This window comes from Solanum stenotomum, chromosome 8, assembly GCF_019186545.1.
Source record: "Solanum stenotomum isolate F172 chromosome 8, ASM1918654v1, whole genome shotgun sequence".
Taxonomy (NCBI): Eukaryota; Viridiplantae; Streptophyta; class Magnoliopsida; order Solanales; family Solanaceae; genus Solanum; species Solanum stenotomum.
Window position 1 is genome coordinate 28,186,758 of NC_064289.1, and position 26,640 is coordinate 28,213,397.

Here is a 26,640-nt window from a genome sequence, read left to right on the forward strand (position 1 = left end):
AAATAATTTGTTTATCAATTAAAAGTTTTAAAAATACTAAAAAAATAATTTATTAATTTATTTTTGTGACTATTTTTTAATATGACAAATCATATCATATATTTTTAGGGGCAGCAATATGCAATAGGTATGAGAAATGTATCATGTGTAATATTATATTTTCCAACTATGACAAAAATTAAAATATTAATTAGAACTTAACAAACAGATATACACAAAAATAAAATCGCATGTTTCATCTTCATTCATTCACATAATAATAATAAGAAGAAGAGCAAAGTAAAATGAGTAAAAAATGCTAATTGAGATTTCTAATATGATGATTAGTAGAGTTTCATAATTTAATTTTTGTTGAATAACATGAAATTATATATCTAATCAAAATAAAATAAAAAAGAATAGAATAATATTAATTGAAATCAAACAATACATGAATGAGTCTTCAAAATATTTGGAAATCATTCAAACTTTTGTGCTAATATGACCATCTTCATGATGAAATCTTCCTTCTTCATTTTGATGAACTTGTACCAAACTAATGTGAACATCCATGTGATTATTCTTGAAGAATATATATATGATCTTTATCAAAATGAAGACCATATGGTGACATTATTAAGTACATGATTGATAAAAAAGATGAAGAAAAAAAAATAAAAAGAGGAAAAAACTATACTAATAAAAAGAAAGAATGAGAAAATGAAAATGAAAATGAACGTTGAACATTGATAATTGTTATTTATAGATTGTGTAAACCATAAGAATAATTAGAAATAAGTTGAAGAGACATATTATTTAAGTAGGGAATGTAAATAGATGGAGGTTTTGTTGTAACTTATTAGATATAATTAGAAGAGTAAATATGATTGAATTTTTTAATTAATAAACAAATTATTTAATGAAAGAAATGAAAAAAAAAAGCCCAAAAAAGAAGAAAAAAGATAAATAGGAATGGAGGCTATAGAGTGGTGTCACATCACCTTGTCTCTCTCTCTCTCTCTATATATATATGATACATATAGATTTTTTAAAACTTAAAATTAAGTAATTTTTTTCATAAACTGTAATGATCGGGTTCCGTAGTATCTTGAGATTTCCCAACCTAGTCCAGATTTGGGCGAAATCAGAGTCATTAAAGTTTAGGGAAATTTTGTAACAATTGAGTGATTTAATTATGAATTTGATCACATGAGTAGATAGATAAGTCGTTAAGAAATCCGTACGACTTTACGGAATTGAATTCGGGTGAGTAGAACTCCTGAAATAGATCTTAGCGTGAAGATGTATTTTTTGAGTGTCGTTGGTTAAAGGTGTGTTGTGAAATGGAGTCTTGGAATTATTAATTTTACTCACTGGTTCCGTGCAAGCCACTGGGGCGGGATTTCTGCCGCCAGGGCGAGGCCGCTGTAGCGGAGTGAGGACCGTTGTGGCGGGCCCGATGCGACTTAAGTCGAAAATAAACCCCAAAACGTCTTTATTCTGCACTTTTTGACTTTGAGAGTAACGAGACGAACCTCAGGCGATTCTTAACAGTTTTCCACCATCTTTAAGGCTAAAGGTAAGGTTTTAACTCCCCTAGTCAATTTTTCGATCCGTAGAACGTAATCTAATGGATAACTATCGATGGGGGAGAGTTTTGATTTGAGAATTATAGTGTGAAAAGCCCTAATTTGGGTAGTGGAATCATGGGTATGATCTAGGGTTGATAGAATTATTAGTAATTCGGATAATTAATGATTGTTTATTGATTTTCGTGTTATATTGATTGTTTGTAGACCAAAAACAAGCGAAATGAATCCGAAAAGGGAAGAATCAAGTTTTTTGGGGTTTCAAGCTTGTTTCGAGGTAGGTGATGGTTGTGATTTTATGATTGTGTAATATATGTTTGTTCTTGCTTCATTATGATACATATATGTATGCGAATGTTGCATTATTGATCACATTAATTGTAAATGAAAATAAACGAATGATGAATGCCATGAATCATGACTTGATTGTATGATTATGAGAATGTACTTTGTGATTGTGATTGTGGCTTGTTGAATGGATCGGGTGTTGCGTTCCAACACACTAACTTGGATCGATTGCCACGTTCCGGCATAATTATGGGATCAGTTGCCACGTTCCGGCATAATCATTGGATCGGGTACCACGTTCCGGTATGCTAACAATTTGGATTTGGGTTTCATGAGAGCACCAATGATTTGATATAATTGTGTATCTTGAGAAATGTGAAACTGTCTATTGTTCGTAAATGTTGATAATATTGTATACGTTCGATATATAAATGTGATTATATTGTTGTATTGACTTATGTATATTAAACTTAGTGGGATAGCCAAGTGATCCTACCAGTACACTATGGTTGTGTACTGATACTGCACTTGCTCTTTCTTTGTTGAGTACATGGCATCTTCAGGCGCCTATTGACAGACCTCGCTTAGAAGATCAATGATCGTTCGAATTCAAGGGTGAACCAATTCTTTTGGGTTGCCATGAGTTCTTCTTTCGTCTATGTGCATATTTCGGACTTGGACGTTCTTTGATATTGATGTACCAAAACGATTTTAGTAGAGTCTTGCGGAACGGTATGGAGACATTTGTACTTTTCTTCGACAGGCTATAGGACTTTAGGAAATCTCTCTGCTTTCTCTTGTCTCCTTTCATGCTATAACTTGATTCCAATTGGTATCTGGCGATTCAAATTGGTATCTAACCCCTTTCACTCTTCTGTCCGTAAATGGTTAATACTAGATTCAACGGCGTCAGGTCCGTAGCTCTCATCAATGCTCCAGCTGAGGAATCTGCAGCGAGAGGTCGCAATTGAGGCAGGGGTAGAGGAAGAGCTAGGGGTAGAGGACGAGGAAGAGTGACGCCTGCTGGGGATGGATCACCGGTTGAAAATGCTCCAAAAAATGAGACCCTTCATGTGCATCATGAAGATATAGAAGAGAATATTGAGGTTGAAAATGTTGAGGAGGTTGGACAAGAGGAAGAGCTACAGGCTGAGACTAGAGATATAGACCCAGTGTTAGCCCAACATATCATGTCATTCTTGAAAGAGTTGGTTGGTCCTAGAGTGCTTCCATCTGTTTAAGCAACTTAAGCTCCCACCAATCCCCCTATTGCTATCACTACGCCTAAGGTGGGTGGGACTGGAGCTAATGATGTTTTCTTCCATCCTTTGTTGGGTTCTGTTATAACTGGTAATGGGCATGAAATGTTGACTAAGTTTCTGATGCTTTCTATTGCTATCACTATGCCTAAGGTGGGTGGGATTGGAGCTAATGATGTTTTCTTCCGTCCTTTGTTGGGCTCTGATATGACTGGTAATGAGCATGAAATGTTGACTAAGTTTTTTATGCTAAAGCCTCCTGTATTTCTTGGTTCTGATAGTGAGGATGCTTATGAATTTATCTTAGACTACTATGAGAGGCTTCATAAGTTGGGAATTGTCCATCAACATGGGGTTGAGTTCGTGACTTTTCAACTTCAAGGTGAGGCTAAGCAGTGGTGGAGAGCTTATGTGGAGTGCATATCTTCAACTTTACCCCCACTCTTTTGGACCCAGTTTCATGCTCTGTTTTTAGAGAAATATGTGCCTAGAACTTTGAGAGATCCCAAGAAGGATGAGTTAATGGCTTTGGAGCAAGGTGGTATGTCTGTGGCTGCTTGTGAGGCCAAGTTCCATACTTTGTCTAGATATGCCACTTAATTGGTGACTACTGAGAAATAGAGGATCTGTTTATTTATTAGGGGACAAAACTCTGAATTGCATGTATTATTTGTTCATATGACCTCTGTAGACAGGAGCTTTAATGAGGTAACATACTTTGTTAAGAAAGTAAAGGGGGTGAGGCGAGACGGTCAGGCTAAGGCATTGGCAAAAAGGGCCAAGAACTCATGTAACTTTCAAGGTTCTAATTCCAAAGGGCCAGGGAGGCCAACACTTGCAGCAGGCCAATTTAGTCCGCCATGACCGCCTCTACAGGTAACTACTCATGAACTCCACCTCATAATTTGATTCAGGATAGCCAGGGAGTCGCGCCTTCGACGGGCGACAAACCATCTTTTGATCGTACTTGCTATAATTGTGGAGAACCTGGACATATGAGGAGAGATTGTCCCCACCCATGTGTGTTGGATTTCGCACAGCAGCAGACTAGAGTAGTGGTACCCGCGGAAAATGGTAATAATGGTCGAGGGTGTCCACAAGGTGGGCGATGAGGTAATCAGCGAGGCCGTAGGGGTAAAGAAAATGGTAACGCATGCATAGGTACAACGCAACCAGGCAGGGAAGTAGCTCGTCAAGATGATAGGGCTCAGTGTTATGCCTTTTCGGGCATAAATGTGGCAGAGGCGTCTGACGCAGTGATCACAGGTACTATTCTTGTCAGTGACCAGATGGCTAATGTGTTATTTGATCTGGGTTCTACTTATTTATATGTATCTGTACGATTTTCCTCAGAATTTTCTATGATTTGTGATATACTTGATTCCCCTATTCATGTTTCTACCCCAGTTGGAAAGTGCCATAGTCACCCATGTCTATCGTGCTTGTCCTATTTTGTTTAAGGGTTTTCAGACTTGGACTGATTTGGTGATTTTGGATATGACTAACTTTGATGTAATCATATGCATGACTTGGTTATCCTCCTATTATGTTGTGCTTAATTGTAACACTAAGTCTGTAACTCTAGAAATTTCGAGAAGAGAAAAGTTAGTGTGGGACGGGGTGTACAAGCCTAAACAAGCTAAGATCATATCCTCTATTCGGGCTAGTAAACTGGTAGAGCAGGGTTGTTTGGCTTATTTGGCTCATATTTGGGATGTTGAGGTTGAATCTCCATCTATTGAGTCTATTCCGGTGGTGTCAGAATTTAGAGAAATGTTTCCTAATGATTTGCCTGGTATGCCTCCGGATAGGGATATAAACTTCTGCATTGATTTAGAACTTGGTACCCGTCTCATTTCTATCCCTCCATATCGCATGGCTCCGGCGGAATTAAGAGAGCTTAAGGCTCAAATCCAAGAGCTTCTTGATAAGGGATTTATTCGTCCTAATGCTTCCCCATGGGGTGCTCCAATTTTTTTATTAAGAAAAATGATTGTAGTATGAGAATATGTATAGATTACCGACAATTGATTAGGGTCACTATTTGAAACAAGTACCCTTTGCCTTGAATAAATGCTCTTTTTGACCAATTGCAAGGTGCATCAGTGTTCTCTAATATTGATCTAAGGTCGGGTTACCATCAGTTGAAAATTAGGCATGAGGATGTGCCCAAGACAGCGTTTAGAACCTGTTATGGGCACTATGAATTTTTGGTTATGTCTTTTGGTTTGACTAATGCGCCTGCAGCTTTTATGAGTTTAATAAATAGGGTGTTCAAACCATTTCTTGATTCATTAGTTATAGTCTTTATTGACGATATATTGGTCTATTCTAGAAGTGATGAAGAGCATGAAGACCATCTTCGTATTGTTCTGGGTGTTCTTGGGAAATAAAAGTTACATACGAAATTCTCTAAGTGTGAATTTTGGTTGAATTCGGTTGCATTTTTGGGGCATGTAGTTTCAAAAGAAGGGGTAATGGTAGATCCCCAAAAGATTGAAGCGGTTAAGAATTGGGTTCGGCCTAGCTCTATGACGGAAGTTAGGAGTTTTGTGGGGCTTGCTAACTACTATCGTCGATTTGTGAAGAATTTTGCTTCCATTGCCACTCACTTGATAAATTTGACCAAAAAGGAGATACCATTTGAATGGACTGAAAAATGTGATGAGAGCTTTCAAAAGCTCAAGACTCTCTTAACAACCGAGCCTATTCTAGCATTATCGGTGGAAGGTAAAGATTTTATTATTTATTGTGATGCTTCACATCCTGGTTTGGGTGCTGTGTTGATGCAGGATAAGAATGTTATAGCTTATGCATCACGTCAATTGAAGGTGCATGAGAGGAATTTCCCAACGCATGATTTGGAGTTGCCAGCGATAGTGTTTGCTCTTAAGATCTGGCGACATTACCTCTATGGTGTTAAGTGTGAGGTATTTACTGATCATCGTAGTTTGCAACATGTGTTCACTCAAGAGGATCTGAATTTGAGACATCGAATGTGGATGAAGTTACTCAAAGCGGTGAGTATGGATAGTCTAGCTTGCTTGAGTGTAACCAAGCGACCTCTGGCTAAGGAAATTCAGACCTTGGAGTCTAAGTTCATGTAGTTAGGCATCTCAGAAAGAGGTGGGGTGTTAGCTAGCATTGAGGTTAGGGCCACGTTCATTGAGGAGATCAATGCCAAACAATTTGAGGATGAGAATTTGGAGGAGCTTAGAAAGAAGACGGTGATTGATAAAGCACATGAGACCACTCTTGATGCGGAGGGTGTGCTCAATTTTAAAGGAAGAATCTGCGTTCCTCGAGTTGATTATTTGATTTAGAAATTATTGATAGAATCTCATGGTTCTCGATATTCAATTCATCCGGGTGTGACCAAGATGTATTGAGATTTGAAGTGAATTTATTGGTGGCCGGGCATGAAGAAGGATATAGCGGAGTTTGTGGCTAAGTGTCAAAATTATCAATAAGTGAAGTATGAACATCAAAGGCCTGCAGGTTTGCTTCAAAGAATGTCAATTCCGAAATGAAAGTGGGAGAGGATAGCCATGGATTTTGTGGTTGGTCTTCCTAAGACCTTGGGGAAGTTTGATTCTATTTGGGTAGTGGTTAATAGATTGACTAAGTCAGCCCATTTTATTTCGGTAAGAATAGATTATAATGCTGAACAATTGGCTAAGATGTATGTGAAAGAGATAGTAAAGTTGCACGGGAAGCCCCTTTCTATCATCTTAGACAGTAGTACCCAATTCACATCCAAGTTTTGGAGAAAGTTACATGATGAATTGGGCACACAACTCACTTTTAGTACAACCTTCCATCCACAAACGGAAGGACGGTCAGAGAGGATTATTAAAGTGTTAGAAGACATGTTGAGGGTATGTGTGCTTGATTTTGGAGGGAATTGGGATAAATTCTTACCTTTGTGTGAGTTCTCTTATAATAATAGTTATCACTCCAGCATAGATATGGCACCGATTGAGGCGCTTTATGAGAGGGGATGTAGATCTCCCATAGGATGGTTTGAGGCTGGAGATGTGAAACCTTTGGGGGCTGATTTAGTGAAGGATGCTCAAGATAAGGTGATGAGTATTCAAGCTAAGCTTCTAGCAGCTCAGAGTAGACATAAAAAGTATGCGAACCATAAGGTAAGAGATATGACTTTCAGACTGGTGAGAATGTTCTTCTTAAGGTATCACCCATAAAAGGGGTGATGTGATTTGGTAAGCAAGGTAAGCTAAGTCTGTGATACATTGGTCCCTTTTAGATTCTTGACCGTGTAGGACCAGTGGCATATAAATTGGCGTTACCTCCTAATTTATCGGGAGTTCATTCGGTATTTCATGTGTCCATGTTGAATAGGTATCATGGTGACGGGGATTATATCATAAAGTGGGACTCAATTGTGTTAGACAAGGACCTCTAATATGAGGAGGAACCAGTTGCAATTCTAGATCGTGATGTGCATAAACTGAGGACCAAAGAGATTAAGTCGGTGAAAGTTCAATGGAATCATCGTCCAGTTGAGGAAGCTATTTGGGAAATCGAGAGGGACATGCGAGATAAGTATCCCTAATTGTTTGTCGATTCAGGTACTACTTCATTCCTTCTTTAGCCTGTTTTCCCTAAGTTTTGTCACTTGGGACGAGTGATGGGTAAATTGGTATCTATTGTAACAACCAGGTTCCATCGTTATAGAAAATCCAATGGGGTAAAATTTTGGGCCGAAAAACTTTTTCGTAGTATCTTGAGATTTCCCAATCTAATCCAAATTTGGGCGAAATCGGAGTCATTAAAGTCTAAGGAAATCTGGTAATAATTGGGTGATTTAATTATAAATTTGATCACATGAGTAGATAGATAAGTCGTTAAAAAATTTGTATGACTTTATGGAATTGAATTTGGGTGAGTAGAACTCCCGAAATGGATCTTAGCGTGAACGGATATTTTCTGAGTGTTGTTGGTTGAAGGTGTGTTGTGAAATAAGGTCTTGGAATTATTAATTTTGCTTACTAGTTCCGTGCAAGCTGTTGGGGCGGGATTTCTGCCACCGGGCGAGGTCGCTACAGCAGGGTGAGGACCGCTGTGGCGGACCTGACGCGACTTAAATCAGAAATAAACCCCAAAACGTCTTTATTCTGTACTTTTTGACTTTGAGAGTAAGAAGATGAACCCCAGGCGATTCTTGACTGTTTTCCACCATATTTAAGGCTAAAGGTAAGGTTTTAACTCCCCGAATCCATTTTTCGATTCATAAAACGTAATCTAATGGGTAAATATCAATGTGGGAGAGTTTTGATCTGAGAATCATGGTGGGAAAATCCCTAATTTAGGTAGTGGAATCATGGGTATGATCTAGATTCTAGGGTTGATAGAATTGTTAGTAATCCGGCTAAGTAATGATTGTTTATTGATTCCCGTGTTATATTGATTGTTTGTAGACCAAGAACAAGCGGAACGAATATGGAAAGGGAAGAATCAAGTTTCTTAGGGTTTCAAGCTTGTTTCGAGGTAGGTGATGATTGTGATTCTATGATTGTGTGATGTATGCTTGTTTTTGCTTCATTATGATACATGTATGTATGCAAATGTTGCATTATTGAGCAAATTAATTGTAAATGAGAATAGACGAATGATGAATGCCATGAATCATGACTTGATTGTATGATTATGAGAATGTACTTTGTGATTGTGATTGTGGCTTGTTTAATGGATCGGGTGTTGCGTTCGGACACAGTAACTTGGATCGGTTGCCACGTTCTGGCATAATTATGGGATCAGTTGCCACGTTCCGGCATAATCATTGGATCGGGTACCACGTTCCGGTATGCTAACAGTTTGGGTTTGGGTTCCATGAGAGAACCAATGATTTGACATAATTGTGTATCTTTAGAAATGCGAAACTGTATATTGTTCATAAATATTGATAATATTGTATACGTTTGATATATGCATGTGATTATATTGTTGTATTGACTTATGTATATTACACTTAGTGGGATAGCCGCGTGATCCCACCAGTACACTATGGTTGTGTACTGATACTGCACTTGCTCTTTCTTTGTTGAGTACATGGCATCTTCAAGCGGCTATTGACAGACCTCGCTTAGAAGATCAGTGATCGTTCGAATTCAAGGGTGAGCCAGTTTTTTCGGGCTGCCATGAGTTCTTCTTTCGTCTATGTCCACATTTTAGACTTGGACTTTTCTAGTTAGTTGTTAGTTCATTAGTTCGGGGTTGTATCCCTTCTTGTTTATACTTGTTGAACTTTAGATGTTTTGGTACATTGACTTTCAGGTTCTATTCGTATTTTCCGCATTGTTTAGTCGTTAGATCTTTTGGAAGTTTATGGGAACTTCAGTTTTTAGCTATTTAACTTGCTTCCGTAACTTAAATGCCTTAGTTGTTTGGTTCTTTGGTTAGCTAATTAGTATTAATGGTTCTCCCACCAGAGGGTTATTGTATGTGTCAATCACGATGGTCTGGATCGTGACATAAACATGAGGCACAAAACTAATAATTAATACTCCCTCCATTTCATATTAATTGAATTGTTGAGGTGTTTCACACCTTTTAAGAAAAGAAGATTAAGACACAAATTAGTCATAAATTTCTATTTTACCCTTATTAATTACTCCCTCCATTTCAAATTAATTGAATTGTGGAGGTGTTTCACACCCTTTAAGTCAAATTTATGATTAAAATAATTAATAACTAATTCCAATACTAACTTATGAAGGGTAAAATTAGAAGAAAATTCTAAAGTAGTCTTGAAAATTGAACAATTAAGTTAATTTGAAAAATGAAAAATATTTCAAAAATTTAATTAATTTGAAATGGAGGGAGTATATGATAATCAATTTTACTACACGTGCCTTATTAGCTATTTATATGATGTATTTTTTTTATTAAATATGTCCCAAGAAGATATATTTTATATTTAAAAATAATCTTATTTAAAATGTTTATTTATTCTTACTTTGAATAATTTATAATTGCATTAATATATGAATTTTATTTATATCAAAAGTTTATCTTTAAAAAATCCTTTTATGAATTCTTTGCCTACTGTTGACAAAAGTAAATAGAATATTCCTTTCATTTTGATGTAGTTTACATAGAGTTCCTATTTGGATTGCGGCCTCCACATTCTTTGTTGTTCTCAACAGGCAAATTCTTCTCTCTAATGAAGCAATCAAAGGAAAAGAAGTACTCTCATCGTATACTTTTACTTTGTCAGTTATTTCTAAAATAAATTTTTATATTTACTTATCACTTTTGATATATCAAAAGAAAAATATTTTTTTTTATATTTTTTTCTCAGCATTAAATACTTATTTTATAAATTATTTTCTAAGACATTATTTAATAGGGGATAGTTTACTAAAATTTTTATGTCATTAATTATTTTCTTAATGTGTGTGTCAGATCAAATTGTGACAAATAAAAGTGAATAAAGTATTTTAATACTCTATTAAGTTAATTTCTTCATGACTCACAGTGCATGATAAGGTAGTATCATGGTAGAAAACACCCTATAGCGCTCTTTGAATCCACATTTTTGTTTATTCAACTCATTGGTTTCGATTATTTAAAAAATAAATTTCTCTCCCTCTGGACAAGAATTTTATCTCATCAATTTTTAGTAACAAGAAAATTATTGAAGAATTATGAATCACGGACCTTGACTTGTTGGTTTCTAGTGTTGAGATATAGTATTATTAATTATATGGTTGAGTTATAGTATTTACTTTTATTTCATTTTACTTAATATAATAAATTTTTTATTTGAATAGAACATTATGTTAATATACACAAAGGTGGATCTACGTGTTAGAGAGGGAATGCCACAACACCCGATGACCAGATGGTCACTCAACTATGCTCTTTTCTCTCAGAAAGTCGCTCAACCTTCAATTTTAATTCAAAAGTCACTTAACTATGCATTTTTCTCTCAGAAAGTCACTCAACTTTGAATTTTATCTCAAAAGTCACTCAACTATCCACTATTCTCTCAGAAAGTCAATCACTTATTAAATTGTTATTTTAATTAAAATTCGCTAATATGAATTATTTATATAAAAAAACCAAATTTTATTTTTTAAAAAATACCATTTAAACCATTTAGTTATCCACCCACTTGACTCGACCCGCTAAAAATATAACATTGACCCATTTTGTTAACTCTTTCTCCTCGTCCTGTGGTTTTTCTAGTTCGCCATTGATGTTTCTTCTTCCTCTTTAAGAGGTAGCACTTTTAGTTAGGTTTTAATTTAGGCATCTCAATTTCAAGTTCTATATTAGGTAGGAAATTATAGGAATTTGATGGCATGATTTGTTTTCCTGTATTATTTCTCAATTCCTTGGTCAGATTTAGACAGTGTCCCATCATCGTGATACGAAGTTCTGTTTGTTGCAGGGCAACACCATGATCTGATTGATCCCATGATGAACAAGACTAAACCGTGCAACGTAGCTGTTTTAGGGTCATTAGGCAATAGCAGCAGTAGGATTGCAAGCTAAAGGAGTGGGGAGATGAGTTTTTTATTTGAGATTCAATTGTTTAATTTCCTCAATTCAGTAGCATAGTCCATCTTCAAAAGTTGAACTTTGGACTATAAAGAAAGATGCCTAAATCAAAATAGAGGAAGAGGAGAATCCATTGAGATTTCTATATAATATAGAGCTTGAAGTCGAGATGCCCAAATTAAAACCTAGCTAAAAAGGAAAAAAGGCAGCAACAATGGAGAACGAGAAAAAAATGCAGAGCAGAAGAGGAGAAAGAGTCATAAAGAGGGAATAATTTGGGAGAATACCGGCAAAATAAAGTGGGCTTCAGGCTTCAGCTCTTTCTTTTTTATTTTTTTTCTTCTCTGTATTTTTTTTCCCCATTGAGGTAACTGTATAAATTAGTTTATAGAAGTTTGGATTTTTAATGTGGTTTTTTTTTTCTTTCTCAAAGTTTTAGAGAATAAGAACAATTATTTCTAAAAAGAAAATGTACTACTAATTAGATATCTTAAATCTCATAATTTCTAAAAAAAAAAAAAATTACTAAATATGTATATTCGATCGATTGTCTATAAAACTAGAAAAAGATAAATAATCAGAATCATAACCCATAATTAAAGAAATCGATCCATTTATACCCTTTGAATAACTTGGCAGTCAAAACCTTCAAATCCTGGATCCGCCTCTGAATATGTGTATTCATTACTTATATATGTAGTAGACAATTTTTGTCTATGGAGTTATTTAACTCATACGCGGAAACTTAAAATTTATCTATTCTTATGAGTTATAAATTAAGCGTTCACGATCAAAGATGAAGTTGGATAAACATCTTGATGATTGTGGCACAAGATTAAATATAATTCAATCTTAATTATGAAAATATTAAAATTTCAACTTCTTGTGCTAGTACATTTTGTATGTTTTAAAGGGAAAACTTTTACTATGAATGAGACACAAATATGATGTAGTCGACAAAACTTGTATGAGGCTCCATTTATTCTTTGACAAGTGGATAATTGGGTTCCCATTTCAAAAAATGGCCCAAACTTCTTTTTCCCTCTCTTCCTTTATGACGTTTTCCCCCTCTCTCTTACTTTTTATTTTTTTTATTTGATTTCTTTTTCAACCATCGTTTCAAATTTTGCACTTACATACTTCAATAATTTTATTCATGGAAAGTATGAAAAATATCCATAAACACCTACATAAATACATAATCTTTCCGTCAATTTATGCGATATTTTTTATTCCTGAAATTCAAGCTAGGTGAAATTTAATAAATATTTTGTTTATCTACTTTTTTTACACATTTCTTAGGAATTATAAATAAAAATGATAATTTTATTAATTTATTCCTTAAAAGAATTTTTGCGACTTTACAAATTTTATTTATACTTTTCATAAAAAATAATTGTTAAAATTAAAGAAATTACTTATATCTTGATTTTATAAACTAAAAATTAAATACAAACAACTATTTATTAAAATATGAATAAATAACATAAAACTTAATATAGTAAAATAAAAACTTACACAATGATCATAAAAAATTAAACCAAAATTCACTACATAAAAAAGAAAAAACATAAACTAATTAGATTAGTTAAGAATGAAAAAACATTTAAAAAATGGAAACAAAAAATATATTAAAATAAGTGTAAAACAAAAAAGGAAAAGGAAAACATAAACTAATTAGATTAGTTAAGAAAAAGTATTTAAAAAAATGGAAACAAAAAATATATTGTAATAAGTGTGAAAACAAACAATAAAAAATAAAAAACATAAACTAATTAGATTAGTTAAAAAAACATTTTAAAAAATGAAAACAAAAAATATATTGAAATAAGTGTAAAACAAAAAAAATGGCTGAAATGACTTATTAATAGATGCTCCTTTGTCACTTGACAGGTGGGTCCCAATCCATTTGTCAATCAAATAATGCCTCATACAAGTATGATTTGGCATGCCTCATACATAATAAAAAATTTCTTATTGAAGGACCAAATAGAGATATTTGCTTATATTTTGAATATTAATAAACAAATCCTCTCATCCATACATGTACTCTTAATCTTGATATAATTATTATGATTTATGTATTTTGATTTATTATTTTAATCTACTAAAAGGTGAGACTTTATTATGAGTCAATATATTCTTAATAGATTGGGTAATGACTAATACAATTAGTTAAACAATAATTAGTTGATAGAACCGTGTTTCGGACTTGAGATAGAAAATACCCCTTAATTATGATTATTTATAAGTTTTCATGTGAAACCCCTGCATGTGGATTTTATATCTGTCATGTGAATTAAGTTACGTATAATAACAAATGACTAAATTCGTTAATGAATTAATTTTATAGAAAATTTCATTTAATTGATGGTGTCCATAATTCTAACACGAGAAGTTAAATAAGATGTATTAATAGATTTCAAAATTAAATCGAGAAGTGCAATTATATATTTTTAGTGGAATAATTTGTAATTTATTGTGATATGATAATTAATTTACTTACAAATTAATATCATAATTGGAAGCATCAGTTAATAAGTTGAGCAACTTTCACATATAACAAACACAAAATTCATATTTGTATGCTATAGCAAAGTTTGCATAATTGCGCTCCATAGCAAACATAAATATGTATATTTCGCTATACATACACAAAAGAAAGCAGTTGTATAATCTACTTTGGTATACATATACAAAAAGATCAATTGTATAAAGTGAGAGAGGCGAGTGAGCGAGCGAGATTTGGGAGAGTGGCGAGCGAGATCTGGGAGAGAGGAACGAAAATATATGTACATATACAATTTTCACGCATTTTATACATTTGCGTTTTTGTATAAAGTGAGAGAGGCGAGTGAGAGAGCAAGATCTGGGAGAGTGAAGAGAGGGGAACAAAAATATATGTATATATACAATTTTCTCTCGCTTTATACAAACACAAACGCATTTTATACAATTTGTGTTTTTTTGTATAAAGTGAGAGAGGTGAGTGAGAGAGCGATATCTGGGAGAGTGACGAGCGAGATCTGGGAGAGGGGAGAGAGGGGAACGAAAATATATGTATATATACAATTTTCTCTCGCTTTATACAAACACAAACACACTTTATACACTTGCGTTTGTATAAAAAACGAGAGAGGCGAGGGAGAGAATGAGAGTGGCGAGCGAGAATCGCCAGAAGAGAGGTGAAATAGCAACAGTTTGCTATGAGGTACAATTAAATCAAACTATATTTATAGCATTTAATTTGAATTAATAGTTTGCTATTATATACAATTTTCTCTAATAAGTTTGTGGTCCATATTTGCCTAATTAATTAATGGATTATGAAAAAAAAAATTGTTCCAGAAGAAGTAATATTATTGGTCCTCTAAGAAATAAAATCAATTCGTTTCTAATGGTTAATTGACGATTTAAAAATGAATTTTGTATTTTCTCTAAAAATGTTTTTGGATGATTAATGACTTTTAATGGGTTTCTATTGCCCCTTAATTGGCTATTGATAGCACATACGTTTTGTCCCTCTTCCCCTTCCACTATTCTGTTGAATTTAAGAATAAATAGGGATTGTGGCTTAAGGGAAGAATCATTCTTTTTAGGAACAAAATGTCACGCAATGTCACGCCCCGAGCCTATACCCTGGGCGGGACTGACACTCGAGAACCATTGATGGCCCCCAAGCGAACCCTTGGCCTGACTTACTCACTCAACTGAAGACTTAAACATAAGAAATAATCTCAAATAAGAAACTTATGAATTAAACTTATAATGTCTTTAAGGGAACATTCAAACTAGCCAAAATGGCTACTCAAGTCTCATAACAAAACATCTGAAATACAAGACTAAAGTACTATAATTACTCATCTATGAAGCCTCTAAGACAAAGACGGATGTCGGGACAAGACCCCCGATCATCCTAACAACTGAAATACTGAAAACAAAGTAAAAGGAGTCCTCCGGATAGTAAGGAGGCTCACCAATTGACTCTGAGCTCAACTGGATCAATGAGGCGCTAGCTTAACTGGATTAACGAGGCGCTAGCTCAACTAGATCAACGAGGCGCTGGATGTTGATCCTGGTTACCTGTGTCTGTATCATTAAAAGATGCATGCCAAATGGCATCAGTACTTGAATGTATGAGTATGCGAGGGGAATACTAAACATAACAAAGCTTGAAAGGAATCTGAAAGAAACACTTACCTTAGCTTTACTCAACTCATGAACAACTTAACTCAAATGCAAAGTACACAACAATAATAGGGTGCAGTTATACAAAACATTTAAAATAGTAGGTAGAAATTCAATTTGTTAAAGAAATGCAATAACAACTCAATTTACTCATGTAATAAAGTAATATAATTTATGTGGTAGATTCTCTAACCGACAACCACCACTATGAGCCTAAGTGGTGATACAACGTCTTGCTCACGCTGCCAGAACTGTCTTATACTTTGCCGTCATATAAAACGTCTTAACTAAGTTGATCCACTAGTCTATGCTAAAAAGCACTAAGGAATCATCTAAAAAGTATGATCCTTTCTACCCATGATGACTACATGGTTTATGGAGACTTGAGTTATTATGAACCCGCGTCTCCATATCGGTGCTCAATACAACTCTCAAAATATACTCAGCTCATATGGTTTAAAAACAAAACTCTTTCTTTGGTTTGAGATAATTACTCTAAACTTAGATTAAAAGCTCTCTTGGAAATCGGTGTTTCCTTTCTTGCTCAAATGTGAAAAACATTTTAACTTTTGGAATACTTAGTTCCCGTATAATCTTTGATGAAGTGAGCTTTACTCTTACTCTTTACTCAACTCAAAGCTTAAGTCTTAAAACAAAGTTAAAACGTTTGTAAAAGACTTTTTAAAAACTCTATGAACTTCTCTTGACTTGACTCATAACTTTCCTTGAATTTGAATTTATGGATTCAAGGATTGTGATTTGTGATAGGAAAGATCTCATGATGTTTAGGAGTGTTTTAGATAACTTTTTTTTTGGTAAGTAACATTTTATTACCAAAGTGAGCAATTCAAAACAAAACCATCCAATAGGCATGGACAAGCAGCCCCAAGCTCTACCAAACATCACATTTTAGTTAATATCTCTATGCTTAGGGACATACATTAAGTTGTTGTAGTCTTCCACCTAATCTAGCATGTTGAGATCCTCTTCCATGTGCATCTCGAATGATACGTCTAATAATACTCTCCTCAGATGTCTGTTTATTTTGAAAGATCTTGCAGTTGCGTTCCATCCACAAGCAATAAATGGTCCCAACCAAAGTCATCCTATATACTTGAGCTACACTGTTCCGACCCTTCATGTGTGTGATTGCCCATTGAACTTCTTCATTCCACTTTAAAACAGGTCTATGTATTCCCTGCCATGCTAGCAACTTGGTCCATACACTTGCACTGAATGAACAATTAAAGAATAGGTGATCAATGTCTTCATCATCCTCTTGACACATGAAACATGTCAATGTTGTTTCTATCCCCCATTTAGCCAATCTGACTTTTGTTGCCAGCCTCCTATTTAATGCAATATACAGTATGAATAGCCATTTAGGATCCCCATAATTTGCCTAGACCAACTTTCTCCATTCCACTTTCCCCATATCTCATCTCATCTTCTTATAAGAATTCCCAATAGAGTACTAGTCCATAAGCAGTAAAGTCTATTCATTATATCCCACTTCCTAGAGATGTTTGTGTGCCTTGAAGATCCTTTGTACAATCCATGATGCTTGTTTTGTCTGTATACCCATACTCTTTTTTGCCCATAATAACTATGTATCAATTTAGATAGTTAAACCTGAGAAACAATCAAGAAATTACTATCTGGAAACAAGTCCATGACGCGGAGATGCATTTAAATATTTGATCGCGAAATTTATTTTTGAAACAGAGGAGTCCGCGTCTTCTCGGGGATGCGAAGGTGATTTTTCTGCACGGGGGGAGCAAGTCCGCGTCCCAAAACCTTTTTGACTTTTTCCTTCTTCATTTTCTCACCCCAATTCGCCTAAATCCAATTCTTTTTCTCAATCCATCTATACATTCAAATACCCAATATATATACACAAGAATCTAACTCAAACCAACTCTTAAATCGACACGATTACTAACCTCTTCCTTTTACAGCCAGACAACTGGCGGATAAGTTGGGCATCTAAAGAACATAAGATCCGAGTTGCCGCCAGGCATAAAAGTCATATTGTCAACTAGGGAAATTGGCACAAACAAGCATCTCAAACATTGATAAAGGAAGAATCAGGCTTTCATTAGGATGTTACATCAAGAACTCCACAATCCCATCAAATCTCAAGAACTAAAGCAAACTTCAAGAACATAATTCAAGAACATCATACTATCAACTTTCTAGAAACGAATTTCACTGAAACAAACATGATTGACGCATGGGTGAACGAACCCAACGCTATGAAAGTCTCATATACCTCGTGGGATCAAATCCTTGATGAAATCCGCAATCAATTCCTTACGAAGATGATGAATCCTTGCTTCTTCTCCTATTTTTTTCTCTTCTCTCAAAACCCTAACTCTTTTTCAAAAGCGTAAACTGACAAAGTTCAGGTTAGACCCTAACTAATTACCAAAAAATGAAATTAAAATAACAGGGTATGGAAAAGACCAAACTACCGTTCCGAAAGCTAGATTAGACTTTCCTTATTTGAACAACCCAACTTCGAATGGACATATCTCACTCATACGAACTCGGAATCGCGTAACTCGGCTGCGTTGGAAAGATAATTCTAAGATATTTCCTACGGTATCTGGAAGCACACCTAACTCATCTTGAGATAGGAGTTATGGTCGTTTGAAGTTGACCAAAAACTCAAACTTAACTTAACAAATTTCTAGATTTTTCATTCTTTCCTAAAATGACTCTTTCCAATTCTATCTCTTTCTAGTTCTTTCAATTAACGAGATGTTACATTATCTCCCCATTGGGAACATTCATCCTCGAATGAGATTACTCTTACTAGGCCAAGGGTATAACATCTAACATTCAACTCAAACACCCAACAAGCAATGCAAATACAACATGCCAACTTATAAATTAAAGAGCACTAAGAAGTGAATTAGTACCTTGGTCTGGAATTTCTCCGAGTTCAAAGAGATGTGGATATATCTTTTTCATATCCTCCTCAACTTCCTAAGTAGCTTCCTCAACAAACTGATTCCTCCAAAGGACTTTGACTGATGCTACTTCCTTAGTCCTCAACTTGCGAACTTGGCGATCTAGAATCTGAACCAGAATCTTCTCATAGGATAAGCTATCCTTGATACCAATATCGTCAGTTGGTATGATAAGTGAAGGATCTCCCATGCACTTTTTTAACATGGAAATATGAAATACCGGATGAATCGCTGCTAACTCTTGTGGTAGCTCCAACTCATAAGCTACATTGCCAATCCTCTTGGATATTCTGTAAGGACCAATATACCGGGGACTAAGCTTCCTTTACCAAATCTCATAACTCTCTTCATGGGTGAAACTTTGAAGTATACCCAATCATTTACTTCAAACTCTAACTCCCTTCTCCTAACATCAGTGTGGGATTTCTGACAACTCTGCGTTGTTTTCAACCTCTCTTGAATCACTTTCACTTTCTCCATTGCTTGATGAACTAAACTATCAATCCTACTTCACCAACTTGAAACCATCCAATATGAGATCTGCATCTTCTCTTATAAAGAGCTTCATAAGGAGTCATTTGGATGCTAGAGTGGTAACTATTGTTGTAAGCAAATTCAATAAGAGGTAGGTGATCATCCCAATAACCTTTGAAATCAATCACACAAGCTCTCAACATATCCTCTAAGGTCTGAATAGTGCGCTCTTCTTGACCATCTGTCAGAGGATGAAAAGTAGTACTTAAGTTCACCTTTGAACCCAAGCCTTTCTGAAAAGATTTCCAGAACTGCGCAGTAAATTGGGCAGCTCTATTTGAAATTATCAAAACTGGCCTTCCATGAAGTCTGACTACCTCTTGAATATACAAATTAGCATAATCCTCTGATGTATGGGTAGTCTTTACCGGCAAAAAGTGGGTTGATTTTGTCATTCTATCGACAATCACCCAAATAGAATCATGTTGCCTGCGAGTCCTTGGTAAACTTGTGATGAAGTCCATATTGATCATCTCCAACTTCCATTCCGGAAGTTCTATAATCTTATCACTGGGTCTTTGGTGCTCTACTTTAACTTGTTGGCAATTCGGACACTTAGCAAGAAACTCTACAATGCCCTTCTTCATACTACTCCACCAATAAACTTCTCTCAAATCATGATACATTTTTGTGGAACCCGAATGAATGGAGTATTCAGAGCTATGAGCTGCCTCCATGATCCTCTCTTGGAGTTCATCCATCCTTGGTACACACAACCTACCTTGATACCTCAATACACCATCTTCCCTTTGTTCAAACGCTAATACTTTTTGCTTATGAACATTTGCCTTCAATTCAAGCAAAATATGGTCTTGGTCTTGCTTCTCTTTTACTTCTGACACTAATGATGATTCAGCGCCATTCATCACCACTACTCATCCTTCTGTAGAATCTATTAATCAAACTTCTAATCGTGCAAGTCTAGGCACATCTCTTGCTAGCTCTTTCTTATCTTCCTCAAAATGGGCAGTACTACCTATAGACAACCTGCTTAAGGCATCAACAACAACATTAGCCTTACTTGGGTGATAAAGAATACTCATGTCATAATCTTTGAGTAACTCTAACTACATTCTTTGTCTGAGATTAAGCTCTTTCTGAGTAAACACATACTGAAAACTCTTGTGATCAGTGAATACATCAACATGAACACCATAAAGATAGTGGCGCCATATTTTCAAAGTAGATACTACAGTAGCCAACTCTAGATCATGCATTGGGTAGTTCCTCTCATGAACTTTCAACTGTCTGGAGGCATAATCTATAACCTTGCCATTCTGCATTAACACACAACCCAAACCAACTCTAGATGCATCACAATAATCAACAAACCCTTGCGTGCCTTCTGGTAAGGTCAATATTGGGGTAGTAGTCAACATTTTTTTCAATTCCTGAAAGCTTTTCTCACAAGCATCAGACCATTGAAACTTTACTGTTTTCTGAGTTAACTTGGTCAAAGGGCATGAAATAGATGAGAACCCTCTACGAACCTTCTATAATAGCCAGCCAAACCCAAGAAACTCCTAATATCAATTGGAGAAGTGGGTCTAGGCCAATTCTGCACTGCCTCTATTTTCTGGGCATCAATTTTAATTCCCTCTCCAGACATAATGTGGCCTAAGAATGCCACAGACTCAAGCCAAAACTCACACTTAGAGAACTTGACATACAACTTTCTATCCTTTAGAGTTTGGAGAATTATTCTGAGATGACTAGCATAATTTTCTTCATTCCTCGAATAGATTTATATGTCATCAATGAATACGATAACAAACATATCTAAATAAGGTTAAAATACTCTATTCATAAGGTCCATGAACGTTGCAAGTGCATTGGTCAAACCAAAGGACATAACTAGGAACTCATAATGACCATAACGGGTCCTGAATGCTGTCTTTGGAATGTCACATTCCCTTACTTTCAACTTATGGTAGCCTGATCTGAAGTCTATCTTAGAGAAACAAGTAGCACCCTAAAGTTGATCGTAGAGATCATCAATTCTCGGAAGAGGGTACTTATTCTTGATAGTAACCTTGTTCAACTAGCGGTAATCTATACACATCCTAAGGAACCATATCTCTTTCTCACAAAAATGATCGGAGATCCCCAAGGTGAGACACTTGGTCGAATGAAACCTTTATCTATGAGGTCTTTCAATTGTTCTTTTAGCTCTTTCAACTCTGCTGGAGCCATTCTATATGGCGGAATAGATATTGGACGAGTATCTGGAAGAATGTCTATACCGAAGTCTATTTTTCTCTCAGGAAGGACTCAAGGAAGATCATCATGAAAGACTTCTGGAAACTCTTTTACTACTGAAACTGACTGAATACGAGTTTTCTCAACACTAGAGTCATTAACTCGGACTAATTGATAGACATGACTCTTGGAAACTAACTTTCTTGCCTTAAGGTATAAAATGAAACGACCCTTAGGCACTGCTGAAACTGGCTCATTAGGAATTTTGAACCTAACAACTCGAGTTCTACAATCAATGGAGGTATAACAGGCATGAATCCAGTCCATACCTAGAATGACATCGAAATCTACCATGTCTAACTCAACTAAATCAGCCATGGTGTTCTTGTGATTGATGGAGGTGACACAATCACGATATACTCGCTCAACTAGAATAGATTTCCCAACAGGTGTAGAAAAACAAAAGGGTTCGCAAAGTTTCTCAGGAAGAATATCAAAATTATTTGCAACATAAGGAGTCACAAAAGATAAACTTGCTCCTGGGTCTAGCAAAACATAAACATCAAGAGTAAATACTTTGATCATACCAGTGACAACATCTGGAGAATTCTCTTGCTCTTGACGACTAGTGATCGCATAATGGCGGTTTGCTCCTCCGCCAGTACCAAAAAAATATCCTCTAGGTGCATCCCTGTCTGGTGGAGCAACTGATAAAGATTGGGCCATATTCCCCTGATTCCCATTACCTTGCCGGTTCTTAGGGCACTCTTTTATGAAGTTACCCTCTTGTCCACACTTGAAACAACCTGTGGAGCCATCGCGACATTTACCTGGGTGAGTCCTTCCACACTTAGCACATGCAGGAGCCCAGTTACCTCATTGTGTCACACTACCCTCAGACTGTGCAGGTCTAGCTCTGAAGTTTTGTGAATTCTAACCATTGTACTCACCTTTGTTTCTGGGTGCAGGTGCACTAGCAGATGATGGAGCAGGTCCTTTTTGCTTTTAATGGAAAGAAGCCCGGTTCACATTATTCCTCTGCTCCCCAGACTTATTCCCTGTCTTCGCTTTCTTGTTTCTAAACTCCTCCATATCCCTCAGCTTCTCTTCCTCAACCTGCTACACATAGACCATCAACTTTGCTGTATCTATGTCAACAATTAGCATGGATACCTTGCCCTCTTTAATTTACGGACGGGACAACCCAACAACAAAAAGACTCATCCTGCTTCTCATAGCCGCAACCATCTCCGGAGCATATCAGGAAAGTTGGGTGAACTTTAAGCTGTACTGATGAACACTTAGTGAATCATTCTTAAGAGTGAGAAACTCTCGTACCTTGGCCTCTATCATTTCTCAAGGAAAGAAACTCCTCAAGAAGGTCTCCTCAAAACAAGCCCAACTCGCAGGTGGTGCTCCCTTAGCTCTACCCTTCTTCCACTGGTCAAACCAAGTCCTAAATACATTCTCAGTTGATATGCAACTAGTTCTACTTGGTCAGTATCGACAACGTGGATAAACTCAAATTCCTTTTGCAGCTCCTAAATAAAGTTCTCTGGATCCTCAGTAGTGGTTGAACTAGTGAAACTTGGAGGATTCATCCTCTAGAACTCTCGGATCCTCAAAGTATCAGCCATTTCCTGTCTAGATCCTATTTGTTGCCCAACCTGGTTAGTCATAACTTGGCTTAGTATTCGAATTGCTTCCCTGAACTTAGCATTCGTGACTTCTCCTTGGGGTTGCACTTTAGGTGCATTAGGTACCCCTTGCTCCTCAATATTCCTCCTAGCAGGACGACCTCTAACAAATCTTCGTGGAGGCATGATTAGCTGAAAAACACGCGCAAGCACGAATTAGAAAGAGACTTTATAGAGATGAACTCTATCGCATGAAATGGGTACTAAAGAAGTGAGATAATTTCCTAAGTGTTGCAGCCTCCTAATTATAGATGTGGTGCACTTCACACTAATAACTAAGACTCTACAGACATGGCTTCATAGACTCCCTATGACTCTTAAACTCTGTGCTCTGATACCAAGTTTGTCACGCCCTGAGCCTACACCTTGGGCAGGACTGGTACTCCAGAACCATTGCTGGCCCCAAGAGAAACCTTGGCCTGTCTTACTTACTCAGCGGAAGACTTAAACATAAGAAATAATCTCAAATAAGAAACGTATGAATTAAACTTACAATGTCTTTAAGGGAACATTCAAACTAGCCAAAATGGCTACTCAAGTCTCATAAAAAAACATCTGAAATACAAGACTAAATGACTATAACTACTCATCTATGAAGCCTCTAAGACAAAGAGGGATGTCGGGACAAGATCCCCGATCATCCTAACAACTGAAATACTGAAAACAAAGTAAAAGGAGGCCTCCGGATAGCAATAAGGCTTACCAACTGAATCTAAGCTAAACTGGATAAAAAAGGTGTTGGATGCTGATCCCGGTTACCTGTGTCTGCATCATTAAAAGATGCAGGCCAAATGGCATCAGCATACTGAATGTGCTAGTATGCGAGGGAAATACTAAACATAACAATGCTTGAAAGGAATCTGAAAGAAACACTTGTCTTGGCTTTACTCAACTCATGACCAACTTAACTCAAATGCAAAGTACACAATAATAATAGGGTGCAGTTACACAAAACATTTAAAACAGTAGGTAGCAATTCAATTTGTTAAAGAAATGCAATAACAACTCAATTTACTCATGTCATAAAGTAATATAATTTATGTGGGAGATTCTCTAATCGACAACCACCACTAAGTGATGATACAATGTCTTGCCCACGCTTCTAGAACTGTCCTATACTTTGTCATCATATAGAACGCCTTAACTAAGTGGATCCATTAGTCTATGCTGAAAAGTACTAAGGAATCATCTAAAATGTATGATCTTTTCTACTCATGATGACTACATGGTTTATGGAGACTTGAGTTATTATGAACTTGCGTCCCCACATCGATGTTCAATACTACTTCCAAAATATATTTAGCTCATATGTTTTAAAAACAAAATTCTTTTTTTGGTTTGAGATAATTACTCTAAACTTAGCTTAAAAGTTCTCTTGGAATTCGGTATTTCCTTTCTTGCTCAAATGTGAAAAACATTTTAACTCTTGGAAATACTTAGTTCCCGTATAATCTTTGATGAAATGAACTTTACTCTTACTCTTTACTCAACTCAAAGCTTAAGTCTTAAAACAAAGTTAAAACGTTTGTAAAAGACTTTTGAAAAACTTTATGAACTTCTCTTGACTTGACTCTTAATTTTCCTTGAATTTGAATTTATGGATTCAAGGATTGTGATTTGTGATAGGAAATATCTCACGATATTTAGGAGTGTTTCTAGATAGTTCAACCTGAGAAACGATCAAGAAATCACTGTTTGGAAACAAGTCAGCGACGCGAAGGTGCTTTTAAATATTTGATTGCGAAATTTAATTTTGAAATAGAGGAGTTCGCGTCTTCTCCGCGACGCGAAGGTGATATTTCTGCACTGGGGGAGCAAGTTCGTAACGTAGACTTGCGTGCCAAAACCTGCTAGACTTTATCCTTCTTCGTTTTCTCACCCCAATTCGCCTAAATTTGATTCTTTTTCTCAATCCCTCTATAGATTCGAATACCCAATCAATATACACAAGAATCTAACTCAAAACAACTCTTAAATCGACATGATTCCATCAAGAACTCCACAATCCCATCAAATCTCAAGAACTAAAGCAAACTTCAAGAACATAATTCAAGAACATCATACTATCAACTTTCTAGAAACGAATTTCACTGCAACAAACATGATTGGCGCGTGGGTGAAGAAACCCAATGCTATGAAAGTCTCACATACCTTGTGGGATCAAATCCTTGACGAAATCCGCAATCAATTCTTTACGAAGACGACGAATTCTTGCTTTTTCTCCTCTTTTATCTTTTCTCAAGGCCCTAACTCTTTTTCAAAAGCATAAACTGACTAAGTTCAATTTAGAGCCCAAATAATTACCGAAAATCAAAAATAAAATAATAGGGTATGGAAATGACCAAACTACCCTTCCACAATCCGCATTAAACTTTCCTTATTTGAACAACCCAACTTTGAATGGACATATCTCATTCATACAAACTCGGAATCGTTGAAACTCGGCGACGTTGGAAAGAGAATTTCTACGGTATCTGGAAGAACACCTAAATCATCCTGAGCTAAGAGTTATGGTTGTTTGAAGTTGACCAAAAACTCAATCTAAACTTAACTTAACAAATTTCCAGATATTTCATTCTTTCCTAAAATGACTCTTTCCAATTCTATCTCTTTCTAGTTCTTTCAATTAGCGAGATGTTACAAAAAACATGTTTCCCACTCAAAGAAATTAGTTGAAAAGATTAATTGGGAAATAGTAGAAAGCTGTAGCGCTTGATCAACTCATCTTGAACAAGTTCTATAAAAGCTTCAAAATGCTAGTTTTTTCGAATCACGTAATATTAGATTTATGTAATCATGTTATTATATGTAAGTTTTGGGTTGTGGGTCGCCCATGTGGATCGACCCGACCTGATATGACCTGATCCAATTTTTTTTCTTCTGAAAAAGAGATACGTATCAATTTGAAAAAGGAGAGCGAACTGTTCCAACATATACTGTTTTTCCCTTTTAAAATAGGAGTTGAACGTTTTTAGAAGATAAGTGTGAAGGAAACAAAATAGAAAAAAAAACAAACGGAGGAACAAAGAAGAAATTTCTATCTTCTGCACTAATATTAACAAAAACAAAAGTGACATTTAGTTTGTGGAAACATAGCTTTGATTCCCTGAGACTCAAAGTTGGACTTGAAGTAACCTTTTACAAGACATCATTATCATTATGCTGTTGTTAACAGGTACGCATTCTCGTTCTTGTTATGAAATTCTTACAATGGTATCAGAGCCAGGTTAATTGCATTACATTCAAATAATATAATTGTTCACGGCTTGAACTCACATGTTTGCTGTTTGAAAGTTTTAGTATCTAATGATAGATCTAATACTTCTTAAATTTTTTTTGGGGAATCAAATTTGTTGTTATAAATTGATTGTTTGAACGTGGAGAAGATTTAGTAAATTTTTTT

At 35.8% G+C, this 26,640-nt stretch overlaps 1 pseudogene; it reads left to right on the forward strand.

The window, feature by feature from the left end:
* Positions 1 to 26,640, forward strand: part of LOC125873678 (uncharacterized) — a 108,995-nt pseudogene that overhangs the window by 81,388 nt on the left and 967 nt on the right.